Below are 24122 nucleotides of genomic sequence, written 5' to 3'. Positions count from 1 at the left end.
TATGCTGGGATGGAGATAGATCTTTTTTAGAAAGAAGACTATCTAGTCAAAAATCTGGGAAAATTAACTGTAAGCCCATTATTGTGAAATCATGTGTACTGATCATGTCTTGTTTACATTATGGGCCGAAAAGGTTCAGCCTACACTGTACAAACTCAGTAGAAAAGGTCTTAACATGGATGCTATTGACAATGAAATTTTCACTTGGTGGAAAACAGTGGGTAGTAAACAGAAGAAATCAAAACATGGTGAAATAATTGAGGCTTTAAACTTCATAAGTTATAAACGGCTAAATGAGTTAACAAAATTTCTATCTTCGCTTATGAATGCTAAATGTGAAGAAGTGCATTCTAAAAATGCAGAGGCACAAAAGTCTGAGGAAAAGATTCAAGATCTTCAAACACAGCTAGATAAATTACTAGCTGAGCTGTTAGCCCTGACTAAAAAGTGTAAAAATCACAAAGACACCATTGCAGATCTTAAGGCTAAGCTAAATGCTAAAAGCAAGTCTCCCAACAAGCTTAACAGTGATTGGGCTAAAAATGTACACTTCTTAGATGAGGCAGCCTGCTCTAATAATCTTGTATCTTTACAGACAGATGAAGCATGTGATAAAGTTATGAAAAGAGTGCCTGTTTCTGCCCTTAAGGTGATACGGCACCCAAACGGCACAGAGTCAACCATTCGGCGTCCTTTAACAGTAACTGAATGTAGCTTGTTTAAAGCAGAGATCGGACCGTTCCCTTTGAAAGGGCCATTCGAACCATGGTGGAGACACATTGTTAGTCTAAAACATGCATTTCAGCTCGAACCAAAAGATATTTGGCAAATTGTTATCAGCTCAATTCCAGATGTTCTGAACTATCCCAGATAGCAATTACATTTGGCACGGATCCGTTTTAAGCCCCTTGCCTCCGTTTCTATCTTAGAGACGTTTTCTGATTGTGAACCAGATCCGTGCCAGACAGAGGTTTCATCTTAAACAATCTAACTGCCATCAGTTCAGTATTTATATCATTTTACAGATCTGGCCCAGATCACTTTTCCCATAGGTAACCGAAAGACATTAGCTGTGTCTGACACTGATTTGGTCCAGATCTGCAATATGAATCTGAGCCGATACTGTTTTCACATAGGCTACACTGGTGTGGCCCGAATCTGTGATACATATCTGAGCCGACTGCATTTAAAAAAGGGCTAAAAACTGCTCTGGCCCATATCTGCAAAACAGATTTGAGCCAACACTGTTTTGACAGAGACTACCTGATGTGGACCACATCCGAAATACTTTTCTCAAACTGTGTGAAGAACTCCGTGGAATAAACATTTTCAAAACAACATGGTTACCTGTCTGCATATTTATTTTTCTATCTTAGAGCATGAGATAAATGCATTGTCATTAAGCTGAACAATATTATCAGTGTTTAAAAACTATACAGCAACAGGTCCGTTACAGCACACACTGTAAAAAAAAAAGTGTAATTTTACAAGTAATTGTCTGTATTTTTTTTACAGATTTTTACCGTTTTGTCATTATACAGCAAATATTTGCAAATAAAAGGCATTTGCCGTTGCTGCACATTCAGGGCTTTGTGTGTGTGTGAGTGCGCGCGCGCGCGCGCGAGATGACGCAGATTCAAATTCGCCGCCATTACTTTTCCGCTGTTTACTCCCGCCCACAACGGTTAACGTTAGCTGATCAGGATCGAGTTTGGGCAAGCGGGAGATTTGAATTCAGTCTACTCTCGTGAAGTAGACTGTGAGATCAACAGTGGTTCAAAGCAATCGTGTTCGTCAAGAGCAGCCGTGAGCAGGAGCTGTTGTCTGTCAGTCCGTTTGGATTCTTTGGAAATAACACCCTTTTCTGTGAGCCTTGTTCGTCAGCGGACATCATGCCAACCGATCACCGGCTGAGGTAAGAGTCTCATATACTAAGTTACATGTGAACGATATTTTATATTACATTTGTGTTACGTTTACAGTTTTCAAGCTAACGTTAGCATTCTTAAATTATGTTCTGTCATAACTGGCGAGAGCTGGAGGGCAAAACACTGAAAATGTAGCATGCGTCTTTACATTTTCCATCTGTTTTAAGAAAGATCAGTTGAACCCACACCTCAAAAGACCTAAAACAAGCTTTCGTAGACTTGTTATACATATCAAAGTCCGTTTAATTGTGAATAAAATCTTCGTTAATACGCGATAGTATCTGTCAGTAAATCAATCTCTTAAATGGCGGGACATTTTGAATCACTGTCTGGAAGCTGAAAATCTGTAGGGGTAAAATCTTTGCGTGGCAGGGGGAGCTGACACTCGACCAGTCACAGATATATGCGCCTGCCACTGCGTTATATGCGCCCGCCACTCGACCAGTCACGGATATATGCGCCGGCCACTCGACCAGTCACGGATATATGCGCCTGCCACTGCGTTATATGCGCCCGCCACTCGACCAGTCACGGATATATGCGCCGGCCACTCGACCAGTCACGGATATCCCTGCTGAAAAAAACAATAGAAACCATTACAGAATTGCTAATGGTTTCCACTACAAAACCATTACAAACCATCAGCCGTTAACCATTAAAACCATTACCAAGTGGAGTCCATTACGTAGTGTGTTTTGGGCCAAATTCCATTAGGATTTATTGGTTTTAAGGGTTTCCATTACAAATTTGTATTGGTCTGTATTTTAATGGTTTCCATTACAGTTTTGTATTGGTTCTGATGGTTTCATTACAAATTTGTATTGGTCTTGAATTGCACATATTTAATGGTTTCCATTACAGTTTTGTATTGGTTCTGATGGTTTCATTACAAATTTGTATTGGTCTTGATTTGCACATATTTAATGGTTTCCATTACAGTTTTGTATTGGCTAAGATTTGTAGGTTTAATGCTTTTAGCTGTTAATAATTAGGACATTAATTATATTTTTAATAAATGAATGTGAATTATAACTACTATTATACACAATTGATATAAACTTCACACCAACTTTTCAATAGCTTACAGCTCAGGTTTTGTTTTGCAAAGAACAAACTTGCACCTGAAATAAAAATTATAGTATTAAGACCTGCTTTTTTACTCAACCCAGCTGGAAATAAACATCTGACACAAAACATTAATATTACATTTTTATTATTTGATTCACAGTTATTCTTTTACATTGTGTGGCTTCACTGGGGCTGACTGATTAGACCTGCAAAAAGAAGGAGAATTCATTAGAACAATGTACCTCTTAAACCACATTACCAGTACATAAGATTATCCATACATACATTATACATTTAAATATATTCATCCAACATCTTTGGGCATACTTTGATACCCATTTTTCTGTGGGTATCATGACTCCATGTCCTAGATCCTGAAAAAAACAACAACAAAAAAAAACATTAATATGCAGAATAAGACCATTTTAGCTAATTTAAAAGTAGAGGTCGACCATTATATTGGTTTTACTGATTAGTTGGCACCAATAGGTAGCAGGCAGGCTTGGCAGAGTTACTTTAAAAATGTATTCTGTTACAGTTACAAATTACTTTTAAAAAAAGTATTCAGTAACAATCCAACTACCACAATATGAAAGTAATGTAATCTGGTTACTTTTGGATTACTTTAAGGTCACATATATAAATAAAGTTAACGTAAAAATGCTTTTATTTATTAAGAATTTGGTCCAGTGTACAATATTTGCAAAATATAAACTATTCAAGAAAATGTCATATAGCTGTAAGTAACTACAGTGCTATGCATAAGTTTAGACACCCATGCTAAAGTTGACTAAAAAAGAGGAATAAAAAAATCATCTTTTGGAAATTGAACTTAATGCCTTAATTAAAAAAAAATAGGAAAAATCCAACCTTTAAGGACACCAATTTTCTTTGTGAATGAATAATGTATCGTAAATAAATAAATGTTCTTCCTTAAAATACAGGGTGCATAAGTCTGGACACCCCTATGTTAAATTCCCATAGAGGCAGGCAGATTTTTATTTTTAAAGGCCAGTTACTTCATGGATCCAGGATACTATGCATCCTGATAAAGTTCCCTTGGCCTTTGGGCCATCCTTAAAAATATTTTGGTTTGCAATAACAGCAAAAAAAAAGAAAAAAAGGGACGGTAGGTAGGTCTATATTTTTTTATATATAAAAAAATAATATAAAAAAGTATATATATTATTATTTTATTTATTTTTTAAATCGGGGTCGGGTCGGGATACATTTTTCACCTATGTCTAGGGGCTGTTTACACTAGGCCACTTCATGCGTTTTCTCAGATCGGATTCCAATCTGATTTATCAAAACGATTCCATTTACACCTGGGGCTCGTTCTTCGTACGTCGCTAACTCAGTTAGCTGGATTTGATTGTTGACGATTTGGCATGATCTTGGATTGTTTGGTTCTTCGACGCTCATCCTGGACTTGCTGTCATAGCAACAGGTGCGCAAACTTGAACCTGCTCGGGAGCAGGCTTATTTCATGTAAACAGGATTAGATCCCGGCTTCATAAGCGGAGCTGATACGGGAAGTCCAGCGCAGCGCGATAGTGCACTTTCTGAGATTGAAATTTTTTTCTCGTGACTCGTGAGATTGTCGTTTACATTATTAATTTGTTGGAAACGCACATTATTTTCGACTTGTCGGAGTCGGGCTTTAACTACAGCACAAACTGTTTGCATTGCCCTATGATTATTTGCGAGTGGCTCTTTCCTTTACACTATTGGAGCAGAGAACTTGATGGAAAGTGCTGTCTGTCGTGTCATTCGGAGTTTACCTGGCGCTTTTAGGTTTAAAAAACAGTTTTAGGTTTTTAAGACCCAATGTTGTAAAGCAGTTTTTTTAAAGCAGTTTTTTATTTATTTTTTATTTTTTTTTGGCTATCATTTTTTATGAAGATCATGCAATCATGACCATGCCGATTACAGTATGTCACTCAGGCTTCACTAACGTGATTGGTACCATAGACTATAGGCTTCCATAGACTGCCATCAAGGCCTCAATGAAGGGGATTATGTGAACAGAAAGGGGGTTCACAATGTAAATGTGCAGCCCAGTTACTATTGGGAGTCTTAATATTCCAGATTAATAATATTATATCAAATAAAAAAAGTCAGTTGACTAAAATCTTCCATATCACAAATGTGAAAGCAAAATGGCCAGGATCTGTGCATGACTTAAGAATTTTCAGAGATTCACATTTATGCACATTATTTGAAAGTGGTGAGGAAAGTCCCACAATTAAATATCAAGCTCACTGTATTACATACACTTATGCTGATCCTAACAGAACTGCATTTCTTCATAGGTGATTATGACATGTTCCTGCCTGCAGACAGGTGTTTTATGACCCCATTCCCTGACCCAAACCAGTTACAATGCAGTAGCCAGGACAAGGGCACGCAATGAAATGAACTTTGGCTAACTAAAGGGAAGATTTCAGTGTCTGATAAGTCTGAGGTTTGCACACCTGACAGGGCCTGTGACATTGCTGCATGTGCCATATTACACAACATTGCCCAAAAAAAAACAACAAAAAAACTTTTCATTATAATATAATGAAAAGTTTAATAAAAGACCAATATACTTAGTTCCTTGAGTTTTATTTCAATTGTTCTTTGTAAAGAAAAGCCAGTGTTCAAGTGCCTGCAACAAGAGATATTAGACACATGCCTCATGCAACAAATAAAAAGGAAAAGTTGGCTATACACTGGCCACCTGTAGGCCTATGTCTCCTCTGTCTGTGCAGACTCTTCTGTAGGCCTTTCTGGAGATGTGGAATCCTGACACTTATATTGCTGCCATAAAGCATACAAGTATAAATTAAGTAAAGTTATTTATGCACTTGCAGGTAGGCTAGTTCCTCCATATGACAGTTATCTGAGAGGGTTTATTCACTGTCCAGTGAAATGGAAACAAATGGACATTACAAAGTCTTATACTTTCTTTCCTTTGGAAAGTTATAAAAAAAATGTCCACTTACTGCACATATTTCAGCACCACTTTCTTGGGAACAGATACAAGTGTTGGTGTATTATGTAAAAGTGCACAAAAGAGGAAAACACAATGTCATTATATGAACTACACTCTGGAAAAATATTTTTACATTAATATAAGTTTATTAGTTTTGTCAAAGCAATTCATCATTACTCAAGATTTAACAGTTGAAATGACTATACAGCCTTAATTTAATGCAGCAAAAATTATTTTACAGTGTAGGCTACTAAGATCTTTTTTCTTTTTTTTTTTTTTTCTCAGCCTTTTTCTTGGTTGCTTTTATAAACAGCCAACCATTTATTTAACAGTGTCTTTTATAAAAGAGACTATAATATAACAAAAAAATTACCATTATGTAGAATATTTTTGTACTTCACTTTTGTTTGTTCCCATGTTCTAGTGTGGTGACTCTGACATTACAATGAACAAAGTAATTATGCAATTATTCAAATACAAAAATATAGGCTAATAAGTGATAAAAAAACATCTAACATGGCCACTTCTAACGGATTTAAATTGTCTGCTACTTTTTGCCAGCCCTCTCTCCTGGCTTTTGCAGACTTTGAGGTGTTCCCTGGCGTTTTGCATTAAAACATTAAAATTCCGAATAAACTTCGACTATTAGTTATTGCTCTGCTGCGGAGAAAAACTGTGCGCGCTCTTTGGCCATGCTGAACAGCCAATAGCAGCGTTGCTGATCAATGTTTCTACTATCGATACATATCCCCTTTTAACCCAGCGCATGAACGCGCAATTATCTCAGATAACTCAATCCAGCGATACTAATCCTATCCGGCAAGTGTGTTCGAAGAACCGAGTTAGCCAGATCATGATTAGCACGATGATATTATCTTGGATGTGTCATTTGATCTCGGATGTAATAAGCAACGTACGAAGAACGAGCCCCTGGTTACATAAATGTGTGTTGTTGTTTTTTTGCTGATATAAATCCGATCTTCAATTCCCGCTATATGCAGATTTAATGGAGTGCACGTCACCGAAAGCAACGAGATACATTATTTTATTGATCATTAGCTAAAATTTCTGAATCAAAGCCCGCAATAAGAGAAAGCGGAAACAGCCCTGGTAAGATCATTTCGTTTCTTTACATTTAATGAAGATGATTGTGTGTTAAGCGCCTGCGACTTACTTTCACTTTGATTTGCGATAGTTTGCACGTTGATGCAGCTTCTCATCTGCGGCGAGTGTGTTGCAGTAGCGTCGTCATATCTGACTAAAACATGACATATAGCCTATAACACGCTCTCGCATGTTTATTTTTTAATCAACAACATATAAAAATGAAATAATCTTTAGAGTAAAGCCGCAGCCATCATTACCAAGCGCGAACCATTGACAGTGAATGAAACGAAGCGAACTTAGCTTGCAGGCTGTAGTGTGATGCGTTAACCAATGGTGTAAACATAATCATAGATGACGCGCCACGGGTTTTTATTTAAAAGAAAGAACGTAGCTTATGCTTGTATGTAGGTCTAGGCAATTTATATTCACAATACTTAACTAATATTATTTTATTGCATTTGTATTAGTTGTTTTAAGAGTTAAAAAAAATCGGTCGGTCTTAACGCAAGTTTACAACCGGCAAGTCGGTCGGACTAAAAGGGAAAAAAATAATAATAATTGGGTCGGTACTAAATTGACAGGGTCGGTCGGGTTACGGCAAACAAGAATATTTTTAAGGATGGCCGAGTTAAAATAGCCCCACATCATCACATAGCCTTCACCATACCTAGAGATTGACATGGTTTTATTTCAGTTAGCCTAATAGCTGGTTTGATTTGCATTGAGAGATGATCTTATGGAAAGTACTCCATGCCAATCTCTAGGTATGGTGAAGGCTATGTGATGATGTGAAAATAAATATACGAATGTGGAAAAACGCCCGCGGTAGCAGAGGCGCGGCTGTCTGCTTTGCGAGTGGGCGCGCTGCCTGAGGGGTCAGGGACAGGTAACAGGAAGAAGCGTTAACGTTAAACACAAACATTACTAAAGTGTAGGCTACTGTACTGACTGAATAGATATTGCATGAATAAGGTAGGTTAGATACAGCAGTTTCATGCACTGCAGGCTTACACTGGTTTGATTATTTACCGTTTCATGTCAAGGAAAAGTTCCATGTTTACCACAGCACAGCTCGCTCGGAGCATTCAATGTCGGTTCTATATACTGTAAAACTTCAATTAATGTTAATAATATTTGTTTCAATCACTGAATGAAGCCTGCTATATAAGAGTCGCGACCTTAAATTGCTTGCACAAAACTCTAGATCAGCACTCAACATTTGCTTATTGTTGTTGTTCTTTTAAACCGTTATGCGCAGAGAGCGTGACGAGCTCATTCGCGCCGCAAGACCTCCAGACGCGCGTAAACGCGTCTTTACATTGACTTAACATTGAAATCTATTTGTTTTTTGTTTTTAGAGGGAATAGTCGAATGTCATTTTTGAGAAATTTTGACAGCCCTAATGAGTATTACATGCACACAGTGTTGCCTGGGGCTTGCGCGCTAGTGACCGACAACACAGAAACAGAGACAGCTAGCTGCCCTGCTGGAGTTACATCGTATGCCGGTGGAGCGTGTGGCGACATATAATACATCGTTTTATTTTAAAAAAGGAGCTTTACACACAACCTTATCAGAGCTTATGATAATGACCTGTATTGTTATATATTTATGTAGTCTTGATTTGGGTGTGTACAGTGGTTTTACATTTAAAAGGGTTGTAAATCTAGTTCAAGTAGCCTAAATTTTAGCACGCCATAGTCAACTTTTGCTGTAAAAATGCTGTGTGGCTGAGCAAAAAAGTTAATGTAAAGCCCTGGTTATCAGTATCGATCCTCCTAATATTCCATATGTGTCCCCGTAAAACGGTGTCCTCATAGACCAGGATTCTGTCAAACTAACACAACACACTGAGATTCTCTAGTCAAGTTAAACATCAGGAACATGTTCTTATGATGTCCCCAAAAACTGTGTCCTCATAAAACAGGTGTAAGACACACACAACCTGACATAATAAACACCCATATTATGTGATGCATTAAAGCCATGAACATATTGTTTTATCATTCATACCTATCTGTGGTAGTGATATTGCAGTATAGGCCTCTGTGAAGCCAGGATATGTAAAGACTATGCCGTGTTATTTTACAGTTGATTACTCAATTTCTGTACCTAAATTAGACTTACCTGGAATATGAGGCAAAGCTTATTTCACATCTTTGTTACATTTTTTTACACCTATGCTTGCAATTTATTATTTTCTATGCAGATGCAAACCCCTGCAAAATCACACCAATCATTCTAGAATGATAAATTATTTCCAAATAGCGCTATTTAAGTCATTTGGTGAAATAGTTTTTATTGAGATATTGCATTATATATTGCAGAAAAAATGAAATATTGCAATATCAGTTTTTTTGCAATATCGTGCAGGTCTATTACCGTGGGTCATTTTTAACCTTTAATATTACCTTATAATAATAATAAAACAAGTAAAATCATCACTGCAAATAACACATAATGTACCTGCTTTATTAAACAGTGTCACTTAAGCATGGAAACACTGAACTCACCTTTATAATGATGGCTGAATCTGCCCTGGAGCTCATCTTTGTCATTCTCCCGAAGTGTAAACTGTATGTCCTCCTCCAGATCTTGATCTTCTCCTTCACTGACTCACTTCAGCCATCATCTCATGTGTCTGCTGTCAAAGAAAAAGACCCTCAATAATCCTGACCATTGCATTTCTTTTGACATATTATTCAACAAGCTTAAACTTAAGACATAAACTGTGTTTAAGTGAATACTCTCCAAGCTCCAAGGAATATATCGTAAATTAAATTCGGGAGAACCGACCACAAATGTGCAGCATATGTCCTTTTTCATACTCTTACAGAGGATTGCAAAGGGAAAAAAAAGAAAATGATCACGAGGAAAAGAAAGCAGCGACTGAAAAGAGCTCTTGCCATAGATATTCTTGTTATAACATGTCACGTTAAAATACCAAGTATAACGTTATTCTATAGTGGCAGCTATTGTGAAACTCACCTTCTTCATCTACTGAGTGTGGATGGCATCAAGGTCTTGTCCTGAAGAATCACAGGGCCAAACGCTAGGGATTATGTCTCATCTGATAACAAGAGCATAGCCATAAGTTTAAGAACTCTAATGATATCTTTACCCCCTGATATTGCATTCGGGATATAAATTCAGACATTTTAAAGGCTAAGAGTATGAGCCACAGCTGGCCAGATATCTGTGAAAAATAACTTGCGTGCCTGAACCACATTTAGCATTTAAAAGTAAAAAGAATTTAAGTATTTATCAGTAAAAAATACATACAAAATAAATACCCCTGAGTTGGACAGTATGGTGCCTGTCTCATTGGCCAACATAATTCAAAACAGACCTAGAGAAATAAAAATAAAATATACCAATGACCATGATATCCTGTTATCATAATAGTTAAATTAATTATTATAACTACGACCATTATAACATTATATTTGTCGCCTATTATTTATCTGATTATTTAGCCTACAGGCTTCTCAAGGACAATCTGACCTGGGGTTAATGATTTTAAAATGTGAGACTTCTTTCAAAAGCATAAATCTTACAGACCCCAGACTTTTGAACAGTAGTGCACTGTATGTTTGAGGTGGTTTTGCTTACTAGTCATATGGTTCATAGCCGTGGAGATTTTCTTGGACGGGGGTGCAGCAGGCCTTCAGCATGATGATCTAGATTAGAACATAACAACATGCAATTTGTCACAGAGCCAACAATATTACATGGGATTTACAATAGAACATTTACAAGCTAGAGCAGAGCTGAAATGCAGAAAAGAGAAAGAATTATATATATATATATATATATATATATATATATATATATATATATATATATATAAATAATTCTTAAGATAATGTATTGTGAAATAAAGTGACGTCACTGATTAACAGTAAAGTGCATTCTTTTAGGTTAAATAAATTAGCTTACTTCCAATCACCCATTGACAAATTAACGTTTACCAGCAAAACAAAACTATCAAAAATTGTTATCTACACAAAGATGTGGTTACTTAAACCCCCAAATTTTCATAAACAAGAGCTCCAGTCTATAGCCTTAACTTAACGTAAATTAGGCCTAACTTACCTCTTCTGAAAACGGTTGAGATGCTAACGGACTTTTTTGAAGACACAAAACCATTTCTATAAAGTAAATATTCAACAGAAGCGCGTCAATTACACGTAATAAAGGTGTCAGGGACGTTTGTATGTATTATTTGTGTGAATTTGTTGACTAAACTCACCTGAAAGCAGTGAAAACAACAGCGAGAGACGCGAGTTTTGCTGTTTGTCAGTTGATGACGTTTCCCCGTTTCCATCTGCTCTCGCGTGACGCGCTCGCTCCAGTGTTTGAATGTTCACGCGCATTAAAACACTTAAAAGTCACGCAGCACTTAAATAAACATCTAGAATTAAAACATATAACATCATTTAAAATACCATTAATATTAAATCATGAATTTTAAACTCATTGTGTAGGTCTATGACCCATTCATGTGCAAAATGTCAGACCCCAGTTTATATGCCAGGTTTTGTTACAATACTAATAATTGCGTTATATAACAATGGCAAATAAAACAAGAAACATTATTATTATATATATATATATATATATATATATATATATATATATATATATATATGTGATTTATATATATATATATATATATATATATATGTATGTGTGTGTGTGTAAGATGTTCATCAGCTTGTCCAGGCTGACCACCAAATTGTCCAGGCTGGGAAACCAGCTTCATCATACATGCCAGCTGGGAGACCAGATAAAACCAGCTACTTCCATCTTAAACCAGCTAAGACCAGCCAACCAGCTTAAGCAGGTTTTAGCTGGATTTTTCAGCAGGGGGGCCAGGTGTTGATGTTGACGAGGAAGAGAGCCAAACAGCCAATGTAACGGGTAACGTTACGCTATCGAGCTTATTATCCAGTAGGATTGTCTCGATTATTTCAATAAATTTGATTATTAAAAAAGAAAAAGAAAAACTTTAGTAGCCTACATACGGCGGAGGTGATCCAGCAAAGTCTGACATACTTATTGAAGAATAACTTTTGATTTTTAATAGACAAATAAATAAATAAAAACCCAGAGAAAAGGAGAAGAATTCTCATCGGATATCAAAATAAAAGTCTTCACACAACATATACCTGTTAAATAAAAGTATTACAGTGAAACAGATGAGACAGTGGTCATAAGTTTCATATTTCTTTGTCATTTTATTTTTTGTAGAGCCTATTTTTAAAAGGTTATTTAAAAACTTTAAGAAAAGCATTTTGAATAGCTTGTAGCAGTGTGCTACATATTGTGTACTGTTGTTAAACAGTAGCCTAGTGTTCAAATATACATTTCAATATTATAAAATACATTATTTGTGATATATATAACTATGAACCTACGTGAATATGTGTATGAGCAGACCTACACACAACCATACCTTAAACAGAGATGTTGCTTTTAAAGGCATGCAGTGGAACAGAGTCAGAGTCAGAGATAGACCATAGGACAGGCAGCACGAAGCAGAACACTCCTGATCCCCTGTCAGTGATTGACCTACAGCCTGACATGGACACTGCTTTGACTGCCACAGGAACTACCACAAAACCTGAGGCCATGCTCATGATTATGAGCCATGCAGCAAAGCATAAAATAACTGGCTGCCAGTTACATGATTTACTGCAGTTGATAAATAAATTGTTTGGGCAAGAGGTTGTACCTCGATCCAAGTATCTTTTTAACAGAGTGTTTAAAAACAGTTGTGAGAAAGTAGAATTTCAGTTCTACTGTGAAAGTTGTCACTTAAACATAGGAACAGTCCAGGAAATCAGTGACAAACAAATTATATATTAATATCATCAAACCAAAGAAAACACTACATTTGTTGGAGACTTAATGGTTCATATTGGTGTCCAGTAGATACCAACATGTAACCTATAAGTTGCCAAAGGTGTTCTATTGGTCCTTAATGGTATCCAATAGAAAAAACATGCCACCAATAGAAGAAAGCAAATCACCAATAGAGACCTACTAGGACCATTACAGTTTCCATTAAAACCAATACAGACAAATAGACAAAATATGCCACCAATAGAAAAAAGTAAATTACCAATAGAGACCCACTAAGACCATTACAGTTTCCATTAAAACCAATACAGTTTCCAATACAACCATTAAAACCATTAGCAATTCTGTAATGGTTTCTATTGTTTTTTTCAGCAGGGATATGCGCCTGCCACTGCGTTATATGCGCCGGCCACTCGACCAGTCACGGATATATGCGCCGGCCACTCGAACTTACACAATATGTAAGGTTTAAAAAACAAAACAAATGCAGCGCGCGTCTCGTGGCTCTATTAGCATCGCGCCGGCCATACCAGCCACACAATCTCTCACTGTTTACATCCATCAGACACTCCTTATGATACACAAAAGCACACATACAGTGCAATACATATTTTATTTACCTATTTCTCATCTTATCTGGTTTTTTATGTGATCTTTTTACCCGTATGGGAGCGCGCTCGTGGCTAAGCGAAGCGTCGTACCAGCCACACGATCTCTCGCTGTTTACGGCCACTACCAGCCACACGATCTCTCACTGTTTACATCTTTCAGACACTCCTAATGATACACGAGAGCACAAAAACAGTGCAATACATATCTTATTTACCTATTTCTCATCTTATCTTGTTTTTTTTATTTGCTCTTTTTACCCGTATATGGGAGTGCGCGCTCGTGGCTCTATTAGCATCGCGCCGGTCACTACCAGCCACACAATCTCTCACTGTTTACGGCCACTACCAGCCACACGATCTCTCACTGTTTACATCTATCAGACACTCCTAATGATACACGAGAGCACACAGACAGTGCAATACATATCTTATTTACCTATTTCTCATCTAAATCTTATATTCTTTTCGCTCTTTTTACCCGTATGGGAGCGCGCGCTCTTGGCTCTATTAGCATCGCGCCGGCCATACCAGCCACACCAGCCACACAATCTCTCCCTGTTTACATCTATCAGACACTCCTATTGATACACAAAAGCACACATACAGTGCAATACATATCTTATTTACCTATTTCTCATCTTATCTGTTTTTTTATTTGCTCTTTTAGTTTTTACCCGTATGGGAGCGCGCTCGTGGCTATAAGCGAAGCGTCGCACCAGCCACACGATCTCTCGCTGTTTACGGCCACTACCAGCCACACGATCTCTCACTGTTTACATCTTTCAGACACTCCTAATGATACACGAGAGCACACAGACAGTGCAATACATATCTTATTTATCTATTTCTCAACTAAATCTTATTTTTTATTCGCTCTTTTTACCCGTATATGGGAGTGCGCGCTCGTGGCTCTATAGCATCGCGCCGGCCACTACCGGCCACACAATCTCTCACTGTTTACGGCCACTATCCACACGATCTCTCACTGTTTACATCTATCAGACACTCTTACTGATACACGAGAGCACACAGACAATGCAATACAGATCTTATTTACCTATTTCTCACCTTATCTTGTTTTTTATTCGCTCTTTTGACCTGTGCCGCGCCAGCCACACGATCTCTGACTGTTGCAGCTGCCTGATACTCAGATAGACATTCTGAAGAATGATTTTGACCACTCCATTAAGTTTTGTATAAAGTATTTTTTTTAAAGTCTGATTAATTTTGTGTAATTGTATATTCATTTTAATCAATGTTTGACCTAACAATTCCCTTGATTTAATAAATAAGAAGCATATATAGAAGACATATATAGCCTATAGCAATACAATCGTGGCATGGTTTCTGTGCGATCACTTGCATTGTACGTTCCTCACATGCACAATAAATATATAGGCTACAGGGTGTGATTTGCCGGGGGGGGGGGATGCGTGGGATTTCCCCCTTTTTGGTCAATGTATCCCTGCCTCTGCTTAATTATCACGGATCCGTGGTTTGATTAAAGTCAATTTTATTTAAAAATGCGCTACTTAGATATAGCTGCCGCAGCCTCTGCAGACTTGCTCAATGTCCCGCCCACGGCGCTATCTGATTGGTTACACCTCACGAGTAATAGCCTATCAACACTTGCGAGACGGTTGCAGGTCCTGGGCAGTGTTTCGTGTTTCGAAAGGAAGGCATCTTAGCATATTACTGAAGCGGGAATAAACATCACAATCTGATTATCTGTTTCTAATGATGACAAGCAGAGTTAGTGTCCCAGAGTCACGCCACTGAGAATGGCCGAAGTTACACACGGTGTTTCACTCAATTGAGGCTAAAGCAAAGGTTTTTTGATTACTCACTCACTCTTGAGCGTCTGGCGCGAGTGATTTAAATTTCAATGTAAAGACGCGTTTACGCGCGTCTAGAGGTCCTGCGGCGCGGGCGCGTCCAGTTCGCGCGAATGAAGCGAATTGACTAACACAGATAATGCATCTGTCTTTTCTATCATTTCACGGTAGCTCAGCATCGCGATATAAAAATAAGATTTAGATGAGAAATAGGTAAATAAGATCTGTATTGCACTGTCTGCGTGCTCTCGTGTATGATTAGGAATGATAGATGTAAACAGTGAGAGATTGTGTGGCTGGTAGTGGCCGGTAGTGGCCGGCGCGATGCTATAGAGCCACGAGCGCGCACTCCCATATACGGGTAAAAAGAGCGAATAAAAAATAAGATTTAGTTGAGAAATAGGTAAATAAGATATGTATTGTACTGTCTGTGTGCTCTCGTGTATCATTAGGAGTGTCTGAAAGATGTAAACAGTGAGAGATCGTGTGGCTGGTAGTGGCCGTAAACAGCGAGAGATCGTGTGGCTGGTGCGACGCTTCGCTTATAGCCACGAGCGCGCTCCCATAGCCTACGGGTAAAAAGATCAAATAAAAAAACAGATAAGATGAGAAATAGGTAAATAAGATATGTATTGCACTGTATGTGTGCTTTTGTGTATCATAAGGAGTGTCTGATGGATGTAAACAGTGAGAGATTGTGTGGCTGGTATGGCCGGCGCGATGCTAATAGAGCCACGAGACGCGCGCTGCATTTGTTTTGTTTTTTAAACCTTACATATTGTGTAAGTTCGAGTGGCCGGCGCATATATCCGTGACTGGTCGAGTGGCCGGCGCATATAACGCAGTGGCAGGCGCATATGTCCGTGACTGGTCGAGTGGCCGGCGCATATATCCGTGACTGGTCGAGTGGCGGGCGCATATAACGCAGTGGCAGGCGCATATATCCGTGACTGGTCGAGTGGCCGGCGCATATATCCGTGACTGGTCGAGTGGCGGGCGCATATAACGCAGTGGCAGGCGCATATATCCGTGACTGGTCGAGTGGCAGGCGCATATATCCGTGACTGGTCGAGTGGCGGGCGCATATAACGCAGTGGCAGGCGCATATATCTGTGACTGGTCGAGTGGCAGGCGCATATATCCGTGACTGGTCGAGTGGCAGCTCCCCCTGCCACGCAAAGATTTTACCCCCTCTCCTGAAAATTCTTCTCTTAAAAAATATCCTCGGTTTTAACTAACCAATTTTTATTACCATTTTTAATAACCACAGTTATACTACAAAAACAAATAGGCCTAGCTGGCCTACCATGTTTTTTTTCTTGTTTTTTTTCTTTGTGGTTAAACCATAGTTAATTTTCGTAAGGGTTAAACATGGCTAACGTTATCTCAAGACTGTTAAGAAAACGAATTCAGTAAATACTGTACTTGATACAGGAAAGCACATGAGACTAGAATATGAACACAACATGATAAATTGCATATTCTGGCTGCATCTGCTTGCTTGCCAACACGTAGCTATCTAGAATGCATATATGTGCATATATTAGGCTTATAAAATAAAAGTTGATAGAATGTTTGTGTTCTGATGAAGAAATGAACGTATCTACATTTTGGATGGCCTGGGGTCATCATAGTAGCCTTTTTCATAGGATACTTTTGATCATTGGTTATGAAAATTGCATTGATCCAGATGAACAGACAGTTAACTTACACCCCTAAGGTTAGGTGTCTCAGCTCAAAACTTCACTGTTAGCCTTTCCTGCTCAGCTTCCAGATCATAGTCAGTTTAGGTTTTGCATTGTCTCAGTGGAACATATTCTTACATGTGTAAATGTAATACTGAGTTTTTTTTTTTTTTTTTTTTTTTGTGATTTCAGGTCAAGTGGAAAGCAGAATTATCATGGCAAACAAGGTATGGGAAGAAGTAATTTAAAATATTGTAATGGCCGAGTCTTCTGATTCCATATGATTTCACTAAAAGTGGCAGAAAATGTAATTTGTTTTATACTATATTTTCCCATATGAATATTCATTTGATCCTTGTGAGGCCACTGCACAAGGTTTGGTTTTACTACAGTAAGACCACGATTGTGTTAGATTCCACCCATCTATTTAATTTTTTTGTTGTTGTTGGTAGCGTAACTAGGCTTTTTCATTTAGAAACATGACTTTTCCTATCACTTAATGACACATATCTCTACCTTTCATTCCAGCTAAAGGATCTGACGGTTGCTGCTTGCATCTCAGCCTACCTGATGGAAAATTCTTGCTGGATGAATGACTTTCAACTCAACCTTGCCAAGACAGAACTGCTTATGGTTTCAGCCAAACCATCCTTGCTGTGTGATCCTGCTGATTTGCCTTATACAACATCAGAAAGATCCGGCCCTTCCTATCGGAGCCACACAACTCCTTGTCTAAGCTCTTGTTCTATCCAGACTGGACTATTGCAGCTCTTCCAGCATCAGTCAAACCTCTGCAACTGATCCAGATGCTGCAGCAAGACCTAAACTCACTGCTTCAGATCTGTGTGTCTTCAGAAGCTTGTGTTCTGCAAGTGAACGGCGCCTTGTGGTGCCATCATCCCAAAGAGACACACAATCACTTTCACTGACCTTTCCCTGGACTGTTCCCTGCTGGTGGGATGACCTGCCCAACTCAACACATTTTCAAGAAACTGCTAAAGATCCATCTTTTCATAAACACTTGACCCAATAATACTAAATCTTTGTTTTAATAAAAAAATAATTTGTGCACTGTGCTACACTAACTGGGACTTGTCACTGCACTTGTTGCTTCTATTGTTCTCTTAATTTTAAGTCACTTTGGAAAAAATGTAATTGTAAATGTTTAAAACAAGTTATATTAGAGTATAAAGGCATACAGCAATTGCCTTTTAATGTGGATATTTTTACATGTTCTAAATTCTATACTAAGCTTGTATTTCCTATCATTCACGTATCTTGATGTTCAGTGTTTGTTTAATGAATACTGTAAGTGTGCAGGTATTCCGTACTTGTATGTTTAGTTAATTTAACAGAAATTCACTGTACATTTGCTATTATTAAGTACTTAATTAGAGATTGCAGGTCTAGTTTCACAACTTTGACCAAAAATTAAAACTGTAAATATACAAACTTTATATTTGAATGTATGTACTTATTGCATTTTTATACATAACTTCATAGTTATTTTACACAGAAAAACTATATAAGATAATTACTGTAGATAGACAGAGCATTATTATAAAATAACTTTATGTATGCCTAGGTAGCATAGGTTACTATGATACCCTAACTGACAAAAATGCCGAAAATAAGGCAAAAGGACAATCCAGTGGTGATTTAAGTGGAATCGTAACACATCCGGCACAGCTCCGGTAGGCGGAATCGTTTCACGCACCCGTTACGCATCTGTAACGGGATGATCAGGCGGTGCTGGATCGGCGCTGGCACATATCCGCAACAACCCCTAAAAACAGACCAGAAACGGCTTCGGCCCGATGTGCGTTTGGACTCAGGAACGAGTCCGTGAGGCGGATGCGTGCCAGACCCGGCTCTATCGTTTTGCGGTTGCGGCCCTGTTCCGTTACAGCGTCCAGTGGCTATCTGGGATAAGATACCACAGTTTTGATGACAGGCACCATTGTGCAGTCAATGCATCAAAATGAGCCTGAGAGCGAAATCTTGAATAGACTAAAACAATGCCTTCGCGAGCTGCGTGGTTGTAGTCCTGTTGGATGGGAATTGATTTTCAATCGGAAACAGAGTACTGAAGAATCGTTTGAGACATATGCAGAAAATATGTTTGAACTTTTTGAGGAGTATTCTGGAATTGAAGGTATTAACCACAACAATGTAATTCTCCTTGAATTCCTGCTTACAAATGCAGGGCCGCGTGTACAGCAATCACTCATGTGTGGTGCTTCTCCAGCACAAAATACATTCGAAGGTATAGTTAGCTGGGCAACAAGAATTGAGTCACGGAAACAAATGCATGATGAGGTAGCTGTGTTAGAATGTCATGAAGATCCTCCATCTGCAGGAGAATTCAGAAAGCCACTGTCACATGCCTGTCCTGTCTCGTGTAGCACATGTGGTGTTTGTGTTCCTGTCACTGTTTGACCCCACCCTCCTTGTTATCTCATTATTGGTTTCATTTGCCCCACCTGTTGTTCCTCATCACCTGCCTGATTTGTCCCTTTTATAAGTTCCTTTGTGTTTGCTGTCTGTGTCGGATCGTTGTCTTGTACACGTCTCCTGTTCTCCCGTGACCCTTCTGGTATGTTTGTTTTTGAAGTTGTTGTTTTGTATTTAGTTGTGTTTTCCCCCTCGTGGGTGTTTGTTTTACTTTGTTCTTTTGTTTATTAAACCATTCCTCTGCACTTGAGTTTTTTCCTCGTTTTCTTAAGTTTTACCGTGACAGAACGATCCGACCATGTCAAAGACTCAGCAGAGGAATTCCCAGCATCCACTTGTTCCCCCTGTCTCATGCCCACAGTATGAACGCATTCTTCGTGTTCAGGCGCTGTTTGCGCTCCGCCAGCAGGGAGCTGACCTAAGGAAGTTCGCGGTCGAATTCCTTAGTACAGCAGAGGGACTGGGACTTAATGAAGAGCCCCTCAAGGACCTTTTCTTTTACGCCCTTGATGAGCCCATGGATTGGGTGCTTAGAAGGGCATTTGACAGCAGTACTTTTGTGGCTATGGTGGAGGGTCTCGCTCGCTTTCAGGAGCGAGAGGCCAGGAAGAGGGTCCCAGTTCCGGTGGTCCCAGTTCCAGTGGTCCCAGTTCCAGTGGCCCCACTTCCAGTGGTCTCAAAACGGAGGAGGAAGAGGAAGACTCCCTCCGTGACTGTTCCGGTGACCTCAGTTCCGGTGGTCCCGAGTCCGGCGGTCCCAGTTCCGGCGGTCCCAGTTCCGGCGGTCCCAGTTCCGGCGGTCCCAGTTCCGGCGGTCCCAGTTCCGGCGGTCCCAGTTCTGGCGGTCCCTGTTCCGGTGGTCCCTGTTCCGGTGATCCTGCTCGCACTGCCTGCACCACCTCAGCGATCCGTCACGTCTGCCCAGCCAGAGGCGGTTCACGTCACGTCTGACGGGCCTGTGTCTTCGGACAAGATGGCCGTTACAGAGACTGTTCACGTCACGTCTGCCGAGCCTGTGTCTTCAGACAAGATGGCCGCCGCCGAGAGTGTTCACGTCACTTCTGCCGAGCCTGTGTCTTCAGACAAGATGGCCGCCGCCGAGAGTGTTCATGTCACGTCTGCCGAGCCTGTGTCTTCAGACAAGATGGCCGCCGCCGAGAGTGTTCACGTCACGTCTGCCGAGCCTGTGTCTTCAGACAAGATGGCCGCCGCCGAGAGTGTTCACGTCACGTCTGCCGAGCCTGTGTCTTCAGACAAGATGGCCGCCGCCGAGAGTGTTCACGTCACGTCTGCCGAGCCTGTGTCTTCAGACAAGATGGCCGCCGCCGAGAGTGTTCACGTCACATCTGCCGAGCCTGTGTTCCCTGACAAGATGGCCGCCGTCGAGCCTGTGTCTGTTCCTGAACCTGAGCCGGTGGTGTCTGTGCCTGTGTCTGTTCCTGTGCCTGTGTCTGTTCCTGAGCCGGAGCCAGTGTCTGTTCCTGAGCCGGAGCCGGTGGAGTCTGTTCCAGTTCCTGAGCCGGTGGAGTCTGTTCCAGTTCCTGAGCCGGTGGAGTCTGTTCCAGTTCCTGAGCCGGTGGAGTCTGTTCCAGTTCCTGAGCCGGTGGAGTCTGTTCCAGTTCCTGAGCCGGTGGAGTCTGTTCCAGTTCCTGAGCCGGTGGAGTCTGTTCCAGTGCCTGAGCCGATGGTGCCTGTTCCTGAATCGGTGGTGCCAGTTCCTGTTCCAGAGCCGTTGGTGCCAGTTCCAGTTCCAGAGCCGTTGGTGCCAGTTCCAGTGCCTGAGTCGATGGTGCCTGTTCCTGAGTCGGTGGTGCTAGTTCCTGTTCCAGAGCCGGTAGTGCCAGTTCCGGTAGTGCCAGTTCCGGTGATGCCAGTTCCAGTGCCTGAGCCGGTGATGCCAGTTCCAGTGCCTGAGCCGGTGGTGCCAGTTCCACCGTCCGAGGGGTCGTCTCCGCCGTGGCCGCCCGAGGGAGGGTCTCCGCCGTGGCCGCCCGAGGGAGGGTCTCCGCCCTGGCCGCCCGAGGGAGGGTCTCCGCCCTGGCCGCCCGAGGGAGGGTCTCCGCCCTGGCCGCCCGAGGGAGGGTCTCCGCCCTGGCCGCCCGAGGGAGGGTCTCCGCCCAGGCCGCCCGAGGGAGGGTCTCCGCCCAGGCCGCCCGAGGGAGGGTCTCCGCCCTGGCCGCCCGAGGGAAGGTCTCCGCCCTGGTCTGTCCCTCCCGTCCCTAGTGGAGCGTCTGGTAGCCGCTCCTTAAGGAGGGGGTAATGTCACATGCCTGTCCTGTCTCGTGTAGCACATGTGGTGTTTGTGTTCCTGTCACTGTTTGACCCCACCCTCCTTGTTATCTCATTATTGGTTTCATTTGCCCCACCTGTTGTTCCTCATCACCTGCCTGATTTGTCCCTTTTATAAGTTCCTTTGTGTTTGCTGTCTGTGTCGGATCGTTGTCTTGTACACGTCTCCTGTTCTCCCGTGACCCTTCTGGTATGTTTGTTTTTGAAGTTGTTGTTTTGTATTTAGTTGTGTTTTCCCCCTCGTGGGTGTTTGTTTTACTTTGTTCTTTTGTTTATTAAACCATTCCTCTGCACTTGAGTTTTTTCCTCGTTTTCTTAAGTTTTACCGTGACAGCCACACTGTGGCAAACTGAACAGATTCTGTAATTCCTGTCACAAAACAGGCCATACAGAGGAAAAGTGTTGGTCACTGGGCAGAGGCAGACCTCCACCCTATTTCATAAAACGCAGACAATCACAATCTAATGACAAAAACCAGCACTCTGCAAGTAACCAAAGCTCAAATGCATCTAAAACTCTTACTGACCAAACAACTTTGGATGCTCAAGGCCTTCAGCTATTAGCGTCATTTGCTAGTCGGGTAGCAGCCCAATAGCAAATAGCTTAATAGTTTAACATCTAAATTCTGCATTTTCAAATTTGAAATTGTGCTTAACACATCGTGCACTACACATCGTGCACATAGAACACAATTTGGTTGTTTGTGCTACAACATGCACATAGGCTAATTTAAAGTTTATTCTTTAAACACAGGATTACTTTACTGTAAGTGTAGTTGAAACACTTAGGCAAAGGTGATATAGATGTTGTATTCTATTGTTTTGCTGTGGGTGTATTTGGAACACTTAGGTAAAAGGGTTGTAGATGTTGTATTCTAGGCCATGTGTCCTGTGTAAACTGAAGTAACTGAAGTGTGTCTGTGCTGAATTTGATGGCTATAATGTGATTCACAAGGAATTTGAAAATCAGAAACAGCGAACACATCTCATATTTAAGGCTTCAGAGAACTAAATATTTTTATGTTTGAATGCATTCTGAATTACTCTGAGATTTGTTTTTTCCAAAATAGATTAACGGATTCGTATGTTTCCACAAGATTGTGTCAGAGATTGGCGACGGGACGGCTAATAGCTGATATCAGGAAGTGTGCGGGCGACTTGGATGAGAGGATGGGTTAGTCCGACTAGGATCAGCTTTACGCTGGTTGATTAACCTAGCTTGGACGCTTCCGATGACTTCTGTTCTAATTTAATAGTTTTGGAAAACGGTTGAATTGAGTTCCTGAAGGGCATCCAAGAGGGCTACTGATTATATCTTTGATTGTTGCGCGTTGGGATTACGGCAACGTCCTAGATATTTAGCCATTGCCTCAGCTTCTGATCTTCGGGACTGACCACTTGTGTCGTGCATCCTTAGGAGAAGGACTGCAAAGCGATATAGTTTCCTTATCTATAAACGGAAAAATATAAAGTAAGAGTAAATAGAAGAATCAAATGTTATAATGGCCATTTAAAAAGACTAAATGAGAAGAAAAGGTATTTGAAACCTAGCAAAGGGAAAAAGAAAAACAGCGAATGTACATCTTATCAGCCCTGAGCCAAAAGGCCTTTTAATATTCAAATGTATTGACATGAGAACAAGTAGAGATTTGACCATGCGTTAAGTTGGTCCAGAGACCGAAAACAATATAATTTGACTTGTATTGTTAAAGAATATAATTATATTATAACTTGAATTATAATAAACATTATATTACACTCGCCGAGCAGGACAATAATTGGAGAAGTGTGACTTTCATCATTAAAATTGAATTTCTGAAACAGAATTTCATTTGTGTGCTACCCAGTGTCAGCAACACATCCGGACCGTCAGGTTCCATCACCACGCCCACTCGTTCCCAATCACCCGCCTTCTGATCACCTGCACCTGCCGCTCCTCATCAACGCACCTCCATATATACACAGCACTTTCACCAGAACACTGTCAGATCTACTCGTTAGACACTGGACTCAAACTATTGTCTTCAACCACAGTATTATCTACTAGTCTTCCCGCCGTTCTGTTTGTCTACAAGTTAAGTTGGTTCCTGTTTTATGTTTGCTTTTGCATTATTTCTTATGATGTGATTTATGTTCTGAATGAAGCCTTTCTGTTTTGAGTTTATTATTAAAAACATCTTTAAGTTCATTTACATCTCTCTCTCTCTTCCCTCCGAGCGTGACAGAAGATCTGACCTAGACAAGATACAGATCCTTCACTATGTCAACTCGCCCCACTTCTGATCCTCTCCTATCAATCTT

The 24122-nt window shown here is 40.4% G+C and overlaps 2 long non-coding RNA genes across 8 annotated transcripts; one reads left to right on the top strand and one right to left on the bottom strand.

Moving 5' to 3' along the window:
* The first annotated feature begins 1006 nt into the window (after nucleotides 1-1006).
* LOC309502484 lies at nucleotides 1007-18536 on the top strand. Its single transcript, XR_014207327.1, has 3 exons — nucleotides 1007-1915; nucleotides 17272-17306; nucleotides 17608-18536. It is a non-coding gene; the product is annotated as an uncharacterized lncRNA (long non-coding RNA).
* Nucleotides 3125-11656, bottom strand: LOC309502483. Of its 7 annotated transcripts, none has more exons than XR_014207320.1 (8): nucleotides 11336-11656; nucleotides 11179-11234; nucleotides 10696-10763; nucleotides 10366-10432; nucleotides 10072-10153; nucleotides 9597-9727; nucleotides 3282-3370; nucleotides 3125-3202 (listed from the first exon to the last, which is right to left on the bottom strand). It is a non-coding gene; the product is annotated as an uncharacterized lncRNA (long non-coding RNA). The 7 variants fall into 7 exon arrangements; XR_014207321.1 differs by having other exon boundaries at nucleotides 10072-10112; XR_014207322.1 differs by having other exon boundaries at nucleotides 10377-10432.
* Nucleotides 18537-24122: the final 5586 nt, after the last annotated feature.

The sequence above is a fragment of the Leuciscus leuciscus genome (assembly GCF_965113295.1).
Source record: "Leuciscus leuciscus genome assembly, chromosome: 7".
Taxonomy (NCBI): Eukaryota; Metazoa; Chordata; class Actinopteri; order Cypriniformes; family Leuciscidae; genus Leuciscus; species Leuciscus leuciscus.
This window is presented reverse-complemented; position numbering and strand designations above follow the sequence as displayed.